General features: G+C 43.7%; 1 protein-coding gene across 1 annotated transcript in view; it reads left to right on the plus strand.

The window, feature by feature from the left end:
* Podxl (podocalyxin like) overlaps window positions 1-13,526 on the plus strand; it is a 48,722-nt gene that overhangs the window by 24,177 nt on the left and 11,019 nt on the right. The gene's annotated exons all lie outside the window — the stretch shown is intronic.

Consider the following 13,526-nt stretch of genomic DNA (forward strand, 5'->3'; position numbering starts at 1 on the left):
AACCAAACAAACAAAAAATGAAATGAATTAATGCTTATAAAGTAAGACACAGCCCATCATTTTAGTGCTGTAGCATTCCACTACACAAATATCGCAACTTACTTTTCTATGCTACTGTAGATAAACATTTGCTTCCTATCTATATGGCTCCAATATAAAAGTACTTACAGGCATGTATGCATCTCCCTAGGGTAAACACCTAGTGTTATAGTTGAAAGTTGTGGATTTAGAAAGCTGTGCCTAACTTTATTTTGTCTAAGTTTACTTGATAACACTGTGTTATTTTCCAAAGTGTGTGTACCAGTTTATACTATTCCATATTTTTGATACTCATTGTCTGACTTAAAATTTTTTACAATCTTGTGGATATGAAGTGCTAATTTCTTATCTTATTTTCCATTTCTCTAATTAATAACATTTGTTTATAGTCACATGCTATTTGTGCCCTCCTTTCTGTGAAATAGTTAATTCATCTCTTTTTTTCTCTCGGATTATTTTTTCTTTTGTCTTTGCCTTAGTTTTCTTGATTTTCCCCTTTTTTCAGGGCGCAAACATCTATTTATTTTTTGTTAGTACATCTGTGCAGTATATAATGCTTACATTCCCTGGGTGGAGTTGGTACATGTGCACAGCACATCTTAATTCCTTTTCTCATCCTCTGCCCTCCCCTCTTCCCTCCTTCCCTCCACCTCGTGATCCCCTTCGGCTCTGAGAAAGGTCTGTCTCCCTGCTTCCTAACATCTGTCTTTTAGTTTGCTCTTTATTTATACTTTGGGTTTCTCATATAAGAGAAACAACATGGTTATTTTGGTACCGGGGATTGAACTCAGGACCTTGCGCTTGTGAGTCAGGCACGGCACCAACGAGCTAAATCTCTGGCCCCAGAAACAACATGATATTTCAGCTTGTGTGTCTGATTTATCTCATTTAATATTATGGTTTCAAGGTGCAACCATTTTCCTACAGATGACTCAAGTTTGTCCTTCTTTGTGGAAGAATAGTACTCCATTGTGTGTAAACACCACATTTTATCCATTCATCTGTTGTTTTGTTATAAAAGTTTTGGAGGAGGTTGTCTACAATTTTATGGAATACTTCTTTCTGTAAAGACAATATGTTCCTTCTCCCTTGTTTATTTACTTATTCATTTATCTATCAGAATGGACTCGTGGAAATCTATTCTTTGGCTCTGATTTTTAAAAAATTTTGTTTAAGTCGTTCCAAGTTTGGCATCAGGAGCTAGCTCTTTCAGGTGGGTGCCTGTGCCTTCTGGACTTGCCTTTTCCAAGAGCACTTCCTGACTTTCTGGCATCCTAAGAAAGATGCTCCAGGGCCAGGGATTTAGCTCAGTGGTTGCGCCGCTTGCCTTGCAAATGCAAGGATCAGAGTTTGATCCCTGGTACCAAAAAAAAAAAAAAAGATGCTCCAGGCTCCTATTACTTTTTCCTTACATTAGCACTAGAGCCAGCCATTTCCCCAGGACCCCCAGCTCATTTTTTGGAGAAAACCAGGCACTCTGTGTACTCTGCACTGCTGGCTTGTCACTGTTTCTAGATGCTGTCAGTGGACAGCTAGGAAAGGCACTTCTGTGTACTTTCCTATGTGAGCACTCACATCTGCATTTATTTCTATCATAAATCCAGATATGTTCATACACCTTGGGTTCACAGTCAAGCATCTCTGGCTCTAGTCTGGCCTCCTCCTCATCCCGCTTGCTTCTTTAATTCCTTTGAAACGTATTAACGTGAATGAATACTGCAACCTAAGGAAAGACCTATATACACACAGTGCATTTTAAGTACAGTAGTAAGATGGTTTCTCTCAAGGGTATATCTAGGTAATCAGCTTCAAGCCAACTTTACCTGTATTGCAAGGTTGAACAAATAATTAAATTACAGAGAACATGAGCCAGGCTTCTCATTTTTGGAGAAAATCACATGCTTGCTTCCCACACCCTTTAGAGAGGTTATGTTATACATTGGTATCTAATATAGTTAAACTTGTGTTCATAGTCTCCATTATATCCTGGGAATTCCTAAACATCCCCATTGATTACCTTTCTAAATTTGCCATAAGTAAAACTAAGTCTTTGAGGTGTATAGTTCAGTGGGTATAGTTCAGTGGGTTTTAACAAATGCAGATCTTGTATCTGGTAGCCCAGCACCGCACACACATGCACATGGAAACACACAAACACACATATATTCCATTGTCTTTAAAATAACCTGATGGGTGGCCTGGGGATTTAGCTGCCACCTGCCTCGAAAGCACAAGGTCCTGAGTTCAATCCCTGGTACCAAAAAAAAAAAAAACCAAAAAACAAAACCTAATGGGGAGTGAAGGAGGCAGCTTCTCCTCCATTCCCTCAACTGATCTGTTTTCTATCCCTAGAGTTCCGCCTTTTCTGTAATATCACATAAGCAGAATCAAACACTGCGTAGCTTTTGGCTTTGCTTTTTAAAATGTATATATTAGGTTAATCTATACAGTTACGTGAATCAAAACATCTTACTATTGGATAATCATTGAATGAATGTGCCAAACTTTGCTTATGCACCCGCTTGTGGAAGGATATCTTGGTGCTTTGTAACTTGGGCTATTACAAATAATGCTGCTATAGACATTTGCATGTAGGTTTATGTGTGGTCAAAAGTTTTCATTTTCTTTTGTGTAAATACCTAAAAATGGAAATGCTGGGTCATATGGTGATGGTATGTTTAACTTTAAAGAAACTGCTAAACTATTTTCCAAGTGCTGTACTAGCTAATATCCCTACCAGACATGTTTAAGAGTTCCAACTTAGCAGTTGATACCGTCAGTTTATGTGCTGTTCTAATAGCTCTAAGATGATACTGCATTTAAGGGTTTTTTTGCTGTCCTTTCCTTTTCTTTTTCTGTTTATTTTTGTGGTACTACGCATTGAATCTAGGGCTTTTGGAGTGAACTATGCCTGCAGCCCTTTTAGTTTTTTTCATTTTCTAAATTTTAAGACAGGGCATCTCTAAGTCACTAAGTTGACCTGGCTGGGCTCGAACTTGCAGTAGCCTTTAGCCTTAGCCTTTGCCTTAACCTCTCAGAATGCTGGGGTTATAGGTGTGCACTGTCCTGCACAGCTGCATTGTAGTTGTAATTTCCATTTGCCTAATGATTAATGATGTTGAGCATCACTTTATGTTTGTCAAGTGTATATCGTGGGCATTTTTTTTTTCCTCGTAGATCTTCTGTCCTTGAAAAAAATTGAATTGTCTTTTTATTGTTGAGTTTTAAAAGGTTTTTTTCTCCCGTATGGAGTTGGCTAGGATTTCTGTACAGTGTTTGTCCCCATTAAGTTTGACATTAGCTATAGAAAATATAATTTATTAGGTCAGAGAAGTTCTCTTCTATTACTGGTTTGCTGAGAGACTTGGGTTTTTTTTTTTAAAAAATCATGAATAGGATGATTATAAGGTATTTCATATTTTGTTTGTTAATGTGGTGAATTGTGTTGGTTTTCAGATTCTGAGCTGTCTCTGAGATGAGCCTGACTTAGTGATGATGTACTGTCCTTTTTATATATTGCTGGGTTTGGTTAGCCATTAGGGAAGTGAAAGTTAAAGCCACACACAGTGAGATACTACTTCATGCTCTCTAAGGTGGCTATAATGAAAAAGAGATGAAATTGTTGGTGAGGATGTGGAAAAACTGGATCCACAAAACATTGGTGGTTGTCATGTAAAATGGAGCAGCCACTATGGAAAATAGTTTAGCAGTTCTTCAAGATGCTAAACACCAAGTTAACATATGACCTAGCAGTTCCACCCAGGTATCTATCCAATAAAAAGGAAAACATGTTAATATAAAAACTTGTACACAAACATTCATAGCAGCAATATTTATAATAGCTTAAGAGCTGAAATAAACCAGATATTCTTTAATGAATGAGTAGATAAACCAAATGTGGTAGATCCATACAATGAAATGTTGCTTAGCAATGAAAAGGAATAAAGTACTACCACAAGCTACAATATGGATGAACTTTGAAAATAAAAGTAAAAAGTGAAACTTAAAAACTAAGCTAAGTGAAAGAAGCTGGTCACAGAAGACCACTGATAACATTTTACGTGAAATGTCCAGAATAGATCCATAGACAGAAAGCTCTTTAGTGGTTACCTATGGCAACCATAGCACTTTTCTTCTGCTATGTCTTTAGTGTAAGGGTTTGTATTAGTCTAATCAGGGATTGGGTTTAAAATGTGTTACTGCTGTGGATACCATCAGTCTACAAGAGCCTGCAAAGTTCTTCAGTAATACCTTTGTCTCCCTGCTTGGCTGTAGGTCTTTTTTTTCCTGCTCTACCAGCAGAATTTCATTGTTATTTGCCTTTGCAGGATTGTGCAGCTTAAGAGGGGACATTGTCTGAGGTTCTGATTAAATCTCTTGAAGGCAGTGGGAACTTGTTGGTGAAAGTGTGGCCTTCACCAGCGCTGTTAGATGTTAATGCCTCTAACAAGCTTTTTTATTGTTTCTGTTCTCTTCCCCAGTTGCAGTGGGGCTTCCAACAGTGCCTTTAGAATGGAAGTTTTGTCGAGTGCCACCTGAAAGCTTTTTTTCTTGAATATACAGGACCTGGAGCTGTGTGGAGTTCCAGCATTAGTTGGTTTCTTCCCCAGCCAGCCCCACCCACGGGGAGCACTTTCTTAAGGCTTCCTTCTGGAATCCTTTCAATGTCCACAGCTCCCCTCACACTAGCCCATGCTCAGCCTTTAGCTATTTATTTAAAAATTTACCTGGGATTGTGGGTGTAGCTCAGTGGTAAAGTGCTTACCTAATATCCACAAAGCCCCCAGTTCGATCCCCAACACCACAAAATGGATAATGGATGGATGGATGGATAGATAGACAGACAGACACAAAAATGTACCTGGATATTCCTAAAAAGCAAATGCTCAGGTTGATTCTTCCTGAAGTCACCCTGTGCCTCTGGTGTTGAGAATGGTAGCTTTCCTTGGGACCTCAATTCCTTTTTGGGCCAGAGAACCATCATCATGACTTTGGTTTCTCTGCTCTTTTCTTGTTAAGAGCAGAGTGAAGTTCTTTCCAGCTCTCTACTTTTCTTAGCTGAAACTGTAAGTCTTATAGTTTCTTTTGGTGAAGTTCATATCTTTGATGAAGCCAAATGTATGGGTCTTTTTCTTGGTTTGCACTTTTCATGTTTTGTCGATGGAGTGTCACATGTAGACTCCTTTACGTACACATTATAGCAGAACAGCCTGCTATGAAACGTTTGTGTAAGGCTGGAATTATTTGACCCTTGAATATGGTTTTGGAGTTTATATATGAGGAAAGAGTTGATTACCTTTTCACTTTCTTTAGGACTGTAGGATAAATTATTCTATTTCTTCTGAGTCACTTTAAGAAAATCTCATCTGCTTTAAATTTATCAGCATTTGTCTGTAACAGCCTATGCTTTAAATATTATTTTTATACCTCATTGTTTATTTATACCTTTGGAATTGTTCCTCTTATTAACATCACCAAATAGCTTATCATTTTACTAGCCTTGGTCCTAAATCAACTTTTGAGTCAGGGATGTAGCTCATTAGTAGAGCATTTGTGTAGTATGTGAAAGGCTCTGGGTTTAATCCCAAGCACCACAAAAAATAAGTTTGTTTTCATTTTTTCCTTTTTTTTGCTAGGCGTGATATGGCATCTGCTTGTAGTAGCAGCTATGTGGAAGCTGAGGCCGGAAGATCACTTAAACACTCCAGCCCAGGAGTTTGAGGTCAGCCTTGGCAACATAGAGACTCCATCTCAAAAAAAAAAAATCAAATTTTTCTCTTTTTTTTTTTTTGGTACTGAAGATCGAACTTGGGACCTTGCACTTGCAAGGCAGGCACCGGAACCACTGAGCTAAATCCCCAGCCCCCCAAAATCAAATTTTTAATGTTCTTGATATTTGCTGTTGTATTTTGATTGATATTTCATTTATGTATGTATGCATGTATTTTGGCAGTACTTGGGCTTGAACCCAGGGAGGAGTGAGTTATACCACCCACCCCACCCCCTTTTTTGTTGTCAGTCTTGGTAAGTTGTTCCGGCTGGACTTGAAGTTGTAATACTGCCTCTGCCTTCCAGAGTGCTGGGATTACAGGCATGTGTACACTACCACACTTGCTTTACATTCCCTTTTTAATATTGTTAGACAGGCTCTCTTTTTTTCTTACTGGTACTGGCAAACGAACTCAGGACCACACACTTCCCAGGCAGGCTCTGTGCCACTGAGCTACATTCCCCCCCCCCCCCCAGGCTCTCTTTAAGTTGCCCGGTGGCCTTGAAGTTTTGGTCTTCCTGCCTCATTCTCCCAAATGGAGTAGCTGGGATTAAGGTGTGTGTCACCAAGGCTTGCCTGATTTCTATCATTATTTTCTTCCTACTATATTTTCTTTAGGTTTGATTTTCACTTTCCATTATCAAACTGAAGACATATACAGAACTAGGGCTGAGCAGGTCCTAGAGAAAGACAGGTGGAAATCAAGCGGGCCTCACAGCCTCTGCCTGCCAGTTCCGAGCACGCTGCTCCTCTCCCAGCCCTGGTCACAGTGTCCCAGAGTTTGTTCCCTGTGATCAGCTGACTGAGCAGGAATGTCAAGCTGGTTGGAGATGACTCGAGAAAGGTGCTGCTGCCAGCCAAAAGTCGACAAGCTATAGGATCACAGTTCTGTTAAGGAGAGACCCTAAAAGGGTGGAAAACTTTCCCATGATCAGGACTTTGAATAGCGCATTTCCTAGGCATTTCCTTGATTTGAAGGAGGGTTACACTGAGGTGGGGTGTGACAGATTCATAGCCAGTAGCTAAAGACTTAAAGCAGTGGTTAGGAACTCAGAAGGAGCAGGAATGGAGAATCAGTGCTTGGAAGTTTAGAGGAGAAGGCACACAGACACACCTGCTGGATATTCACGGAGTGGGTGGATATCTTGTCTTTCTCTAGGGGAAGCTCTGGGAGCCAGGTGGCTCATTATGATGGTTGCTTTGTGGGCTCATGACCAAGTGGCCATGGTGTCACTAAATTGCCCAAGCCAGGCTCAGCTTGGAATCCTCCCGCCTCAGCTTCCCAGAGTGTTGGGATTACAGGCATGCATCACCATACCTGGCTCAGGGAGGTGACTAAAGCAGACATGCCTTGGTCTGCACATGGCTCCAGCTGCCCTGTTTCCATCAGCAGTACTGTCCATGGACTCAGAATGTCTTCCTCACCACCACAACGGTCCTCTGAGCACAGGGATCCCCTACAGAATTCTCTAAGGCTGAGTCAGGAGCATTAAGTGCATGATTTACTTGTCATGCCATGAACACTTCATGCTACTAAATAATTAAACAGGGCCAGGGATTTAGCTCAGAGGTGCTGGCCCCTGTCTGGCAAGCACAAGGTCCTGAGTTTGATCCCTGGTACTGGAAAAAAGGAAAGAAAAAAAAAAAGAAAATACAGACTTTGGGGCCAGGATTTAGCTCAGTGGGTGCTTCGCCTGCCTCGCAAGTGCAATGTTCTGAGTTTGATCCCCGGTACCAAAAAAAAAAAAAAACCTTAAAAAAAAAATAATGAAACAGGGAGGAATATGGATGGGACCTAGGATGCCCCTGTGGTGCCCAGTCATGCAAGTAAATGGAAGGAACTCATACTGACAGCCTCCCTGTGGACTGCATTGGTAGGAAATGTGTCCATGTCCAGTCCTCAGAGCGTCAGGGCTGCAGGCAGAAGTTGCCCCTGCTCCGTGCTATAGAGAGATGGCCTCACCAGACCATGCAGGAGAGGCCTGGGTGCTGCTTCTGACTCAAGCCTGGTACTTTAGCCAGCTCAAGTATTTTATTAGCTAAGTACCTTTTTTAATTTAGTTTTTTAATTTTTCGGTACCGGGGATCAAACTCAGCACCTTGCGCTTTTGAGGCAGGCAGCAGCACCCCTGAGCTAAATCCCTGACCCCTGTTTTTTTAATAAATTCACTTTCTGTTTAAAGCAGAGTTGACTATTAATGTTTGCAACTGAGAACCCCGCTTCTCATACTAGGTTATAGGGGAGCAGATTAGGGGATTTAATAATGTTTAAGTCCTAAGCTCTGGTACTGTGAACATGGCTTTATTTGGAAACGGTCTTTGCAGATGTAATCAGGTCAAGGTGAAATCATACTGGATCAGGATGGGCCCTAAGTCCAACAGCTGGTATACTTATAAGAGGGGAGGCTTGGGTGTAGATAGGGTCCATGCTTAGCCTGCAGGAGCTCTAGGTTCGCTTCCCGGCACCCTCAACCCCCAAAAGGGAGAGATACACAGGCAAGAAGGCCATGAGTTGATGAAGCCAGAGAGCATTGTGTGATATAGCTACAAGCCAAGGAGCACAAGAATTGCTAGGAAGAGGCAAGAAAAGATTCTTCCCCAGTGTCTTCATAGGGAGCATGGTTCTGCTGACTTTAGACCTCTAGCCTCCAGAACCACAAGAGAATTCATTTGTGCTGTGTTGAGCCACCCAGTGGGTAGGCATTTGTCACAGCAGCCTTTTGCAAGGAGTATGCAGTTCACTGAAGGTAACTGTTGAGAAAACATTGAGCCTGAACTGGATGAGTGGCTGCATTCTCTGTTGTCATTCAACATAGGTCTTGGTTTGCTGGGCTTGGAGCTAGGAAGTTAGTGAGAGCTCCATATTTGCAGCCTTAAGAGCACATGACTTCTTATCCACTGTTCAAAATACCCTTTGGAGGACTGTTTTGATCACCGTGCTGGAGTGGCTGCCCATTATGGATTCATACACATCCCCTTTTCCTAGACAGTCAATTCGAATATTGCCTCCACCACCCACGGAAGTTGGCTTCCACCACCACCTCCAACCCCCGTGAAGTCAGCAGCATTTCCTCCCAACATAGGTGGCTGGTAAGGAACAGGCACAGCGGAGCTCACAATATGGGAACAGCACTCCCAGTAACATCCCAGAGGTAATCACCACCACCCTGGACACCATCAGTTAGAAGATGCGCTATTATTTTATCAGTCACTTAGAAAAAAACCCAAACCACTGTCCAATTGTGATCTGCAGTCACTTATAATACATGCTCATTTTGGGGACATGACAGATGTGTATCCTAGAACTCATGAAATGGGATTTTTTGTTGTTGTTGTTTTTGTTACCAGGGATTGAACTTGGGACCTTGCGCTTTCGAGGCAGACAGTGGAACCACTGAGCTAAATCTCCAGCCCTGAAATGGAATATTTTAAAGCCTTGCAAAGGGAGTGGCATTTGAACATTTCTCAGGAGACAAAGTTAAGAGTGTATTGAGCAGGTCATATAGGATAAACACTTCATGTTTCTCTTGCTCAGTTCTTAGGATTTCTTCTTATACGCTATTCCAGGGAATTTTTGGCAACTCTACTGTCCAAGTCCATTTTTTGTTGTATAACAAAATACCAGAATCTGGCTACTTTGTAATGGAAAAAAGTTGATTTGGCTCATGATTCTGGTGGCTAGGAAGATTAAACAGCGTGTCATTAGTTTTCCATGAAGGCCTTTTGGCAGATGGTGGCATGAGGCAGGAACACATAGGGAAGAGAGATCACTTGGTAAGAGGGGAATTAAGAGGACAGGGAGGGGCCAGGTTCCCTCTGCAACAACATCTTCTCTGGGGGGACCTCACCCACTCCTGTGATAACTAACCAGCTCCACCAGACCAACATTAATCCCTTCATGAAGGGTGTTCAAGATCCAAGCATCTCCCATCAGGCCCCGCCTCTTAAAAGCTCCTCCTACTTCTCAATACTGTTGCATTGGCAACCTCTTCAGAGGTCTGAACCTCTGGGGTTCAGACCATATCCAAACCATTGCTTCAGCTGTCTAATGTTCAGGCTGTAGTCAACCAACTAAGAAAACAACCAGAATGCTCCTAGCTGCGTGAACCTGCACATTGAATGTAAAATCTCTGGTGTGTGTTCCCACATTGGCAAATTCAGTGCAATATAGAAAGAATCCCTCCTTGACCTAGTGCCCTTGTACATATTTGCTAGATATTTGTAAGTATTTTTAGCACACAAATGTTTTCCCAGGGTCAGACTGTGTATCTGTACCCCTGGGGCACACTGGAATCTAATGAAGAATGGTAGGAATACCGAGGAGGTCCAGCTTCTGTGCCAGTGACTCAGGGTGAGTTCCTGAGCGTCTTGAGCAAGGTCGGCATGGCCTCATCAGACAGAGCAGTGGTTGGGTCTGTGGCAAGTGAATTCCACTGGGGCTGGCGATTCATGTGTAGTCTCATTTATCTTCATTCTCCCAAATGTCACCCACCAATTCCCATTTCTACATAAGAGGCATGGTGAGTTTATGCATTAAGTCAGCACTGTATTTTGGCAATTGTGGAGTCCAACTTTTGGCTTTCTCAGCCCTTCAACTGCAAACAAGAGATTCCTTTAGCGCATCTTAGAAAGTCTTGTTTTCATTCTGGACATTGATAGAAGGATTTAGGAATTTGAGGTCTCTCTCTCCCCACTACCTGGGACTGAATCGAGGGGCACTCTACCACTGGGTGACATCCTCAGCACCACCACCCCCCCCTTTTAATTTTGACACAGGGTCTTGTAAAATTTCCCAAGCTGGGCTCAAACTTCCCAGATCCTCATGCCTCAACCTCTCAAATAGCTGGAGATACAGGTGTCACCATTGTGACTGACTGTTCCCCCCCCTTTCTTTAAGCCAGTAGTTTTCACTGAGTAGTAGCTCATCTTCCCCAGGGGAACTGGAGACATTTTTAGTTGTTCCGGATGGCAGGGTTTTGTGTGTGTTACTTGCCAGGGATGTTGCTGAATATCTTATAATGCAAAGATAACTTCCTACAACAGAAGAATCCATTCCAAAGTGTCAGTAGTTCCAGAGTGGAGAAACCCCACCTTCAGCTCCACACTACAGTACAAAGTACCCATCCCACCCCTCATTCCTTGAATTCCCTAATTCCCCAGCCATATTGATACCTCCCTCAGCAATCAAGTACCTCTTGACAAGACACCATAATCCATCAATTACAAGAAGTACCATTACTTTGTGATGTACAGTTGAGCATGGTAGCACACCTATAATCCCAGCACTCTGGGGGGCTGAGGCAGGAGGATCAGGAGTTCAAGCCCAGCTTTGGCAACTTAGTGAGTCTTTGTATCAAAATAAACAGGGCTAGCGATGGGCTGGGGATTTAGCTCAGTGGTTCCACAGCCTGCCTCGAAAGCCCAAGGTCCCGAGTTCGATCTCCAGTACCAAAAAAAAAAAAAAAAGGCTAGGGATGTATCTTAGTATGAAGGCCCTGGATTCAATTCCTTATTGCCGGGAAAACAAAACAAAACAAAAAAAACACCAAAGAGCAAAGAAAGGGGTGGAGGGGCCCCCTGGCAACCCCCAGGCAATCTATAGCTAGGTACTAGAATCTTGTCCCCTAAATAGAGCTCTGACTGTCTTTGGCCCCAGTGAGGCCCTATCACTAATCCTGGAAACCCTGCTACCCCTAGCTACTCGATATGAACTTCTACTTCTTAGTAACAGAACCTCTGTGTAAGACACTGGGACACTGTCCAGTTCACAGAGTAGCTGGCCAGGCAGAGACCACATGGAGGGTCCCTTGGTGGGCTGTGGAGCTGCTGCGCCTGCTGGGTGACTCTGGGCACCTTGAACAGGCCCCCTCACTACTGGGATCCTCAACATCCGTCTCCTAGCTGGACGGAGAGTACTCAGCGTGTGGTGCTTGTGCTCGCCATGGGTGAGACTTGCACATTCAGCCCCTGATAGGGGCACCCTCTGCTGCCATTAGTCTCGGGGTAAGGAAATGTCCAGAGAGGCATGTGTAGATGCTGCCTGGCCAGAGGGTGGCTTGGGGCTGCAACATCCCTTCCCACCCTGGCCTCCCTTCTGCTCTAGGTGGAAAACCAGGAATCAGAACTGCCAGACTCTCTCCTTCCCCCACGTGCTGCCTGAGCAAGCAGTCCATGCCCTGACTCCACCCTCCATTCATCCCCAGCATGCCTAGCGTCCACAGGTGCCCATCGAAAGCTCATCTCCGTGACTTCTGACTGACAGCTTGTAGCTTGTCTTCCTGCTTGCAGGCTCTTTCCCGCCAACCTCCCAGGACCCCAAAGCAGCAAGGAAGCTTAGGGTTTCTCAGCCTATACAACTTCCTTTCTTTAGTGTCATCCATGGCTTGTGTTTACAGCTAGAATAAAATTTTAAACATTTAAGCCTTTGAACTTAAAGTCTCATTTTACTTAGGATACTTTGGTTTGTGTGAGATGGGCTCTTGCTATGTAGTCCAGGCTGACTTTGAACTCACTCAGTTGCCCAGGCCTGGGTTTGAATCTGTGATCTCTTTGCCTCAGCCTCCTGAGTACTGAGAATACAGGTATGCATGACTGAGCCTGGCTTAAATATGATTATTTGTTTGTTTGTTTGGTTGGTTTTTGGGGGGTGGTACGGGAGATTGAACTCAGCCTTTGTGCTGAGCTACAGCCCTTGTGCTTTTTATTTTGAAACAGGGTCTTGCTAAGCTGCTGAGTTACCCAGGCTGGGCTCAAACTTGCAGTCCTACTTTAGCCTACCAGGCTCAGCTGTTGCATCTTTTTTTTTTTTTTGTACCAGGGATCAAACTCAGGACCTTGCGCTTGGCAGGCAGGCACAGCACCACTGAGCTAAATCCCCAGCCCTGCATCTGATTTTTAAGTGACCCCTTCTGTTACTCTCTGAAATGTTTGGTTTGAACCAGAAGTTCCCCACATGGAAGTTCCTGCATTTCTGAGCCTCTCTTTCCCCCTCCCTCGTATGTTCCATGCACACATATCTTCTCCAGGCCTTTTCCTACCTCGGGGCCTTTGGAGATGCTATTCCCTCTGTTGGGGGACTGTCTGCCCACATTACAGCATTCTCTTTGTCTTCCTCAGGACTTAGTTTAATAGTCTTTCCTTCCCTCTATCTCCCCTGCCCTGGGTGTCATTTCCTTGTTCACTTTCTTCCTATAGTCACCAAAACCTGACATTTAGTTTTCTGTGTCTTTCACCATTGTATCTGCAGGCTCCAACACAAGACCTGTCATACAAAAGTGCTGTCACTCAGCATTTGGTTAAACCAATAAAAGTCCTTCCTTCCCTGCCACCACCCCCCCCTGCCACCCCAGGTGAAGCCACCATGCTGAACAGACCCCGGGTACTCTGTGCCCTACTCTCCTGGCACAGCCCCACATGGCACAGTCATTTGTGTGACCCCAGTTTATCACAGTTTCTTTTGCTGCTTGCAACTTCCCTGGGAAAGGCCATTTGGCACCCGCTTGTCCCGCAGTGGGACGAGGCCAGCTCAGCAAGCATCAGTCCATGGAATCACCATGGGGCCTTTGCCCCTGGAGCTTTGGAGGAGGGGAGCTGTGGACAGACTTGAGGAGGTGTGTGTGGGCCAGGCAGAGAGGGTGGGGGCCCCTGCAGACTCCGTGAGGCCGAATCAGCTGGCATTGTCCTCCCCTTCTGTGGAGCTCCCTTTCCTGTGTCCCTG

Source organism: Heterocephalus glaber, unplaced genomic scaffold (assembly GCF_053883595.1).
Source record: "Heterocephalus glaber isolate CG9 unplaced genomic scaffold, H.glaber_assembly_v1.0 deba00000546, whole genome shotgun sequence".
NCBI lineage: Eukaryota > Metazoa > Chordata > Mammalia > Rodentia > Bathyergidae > Heterocephalus > Heterocephalus glaber.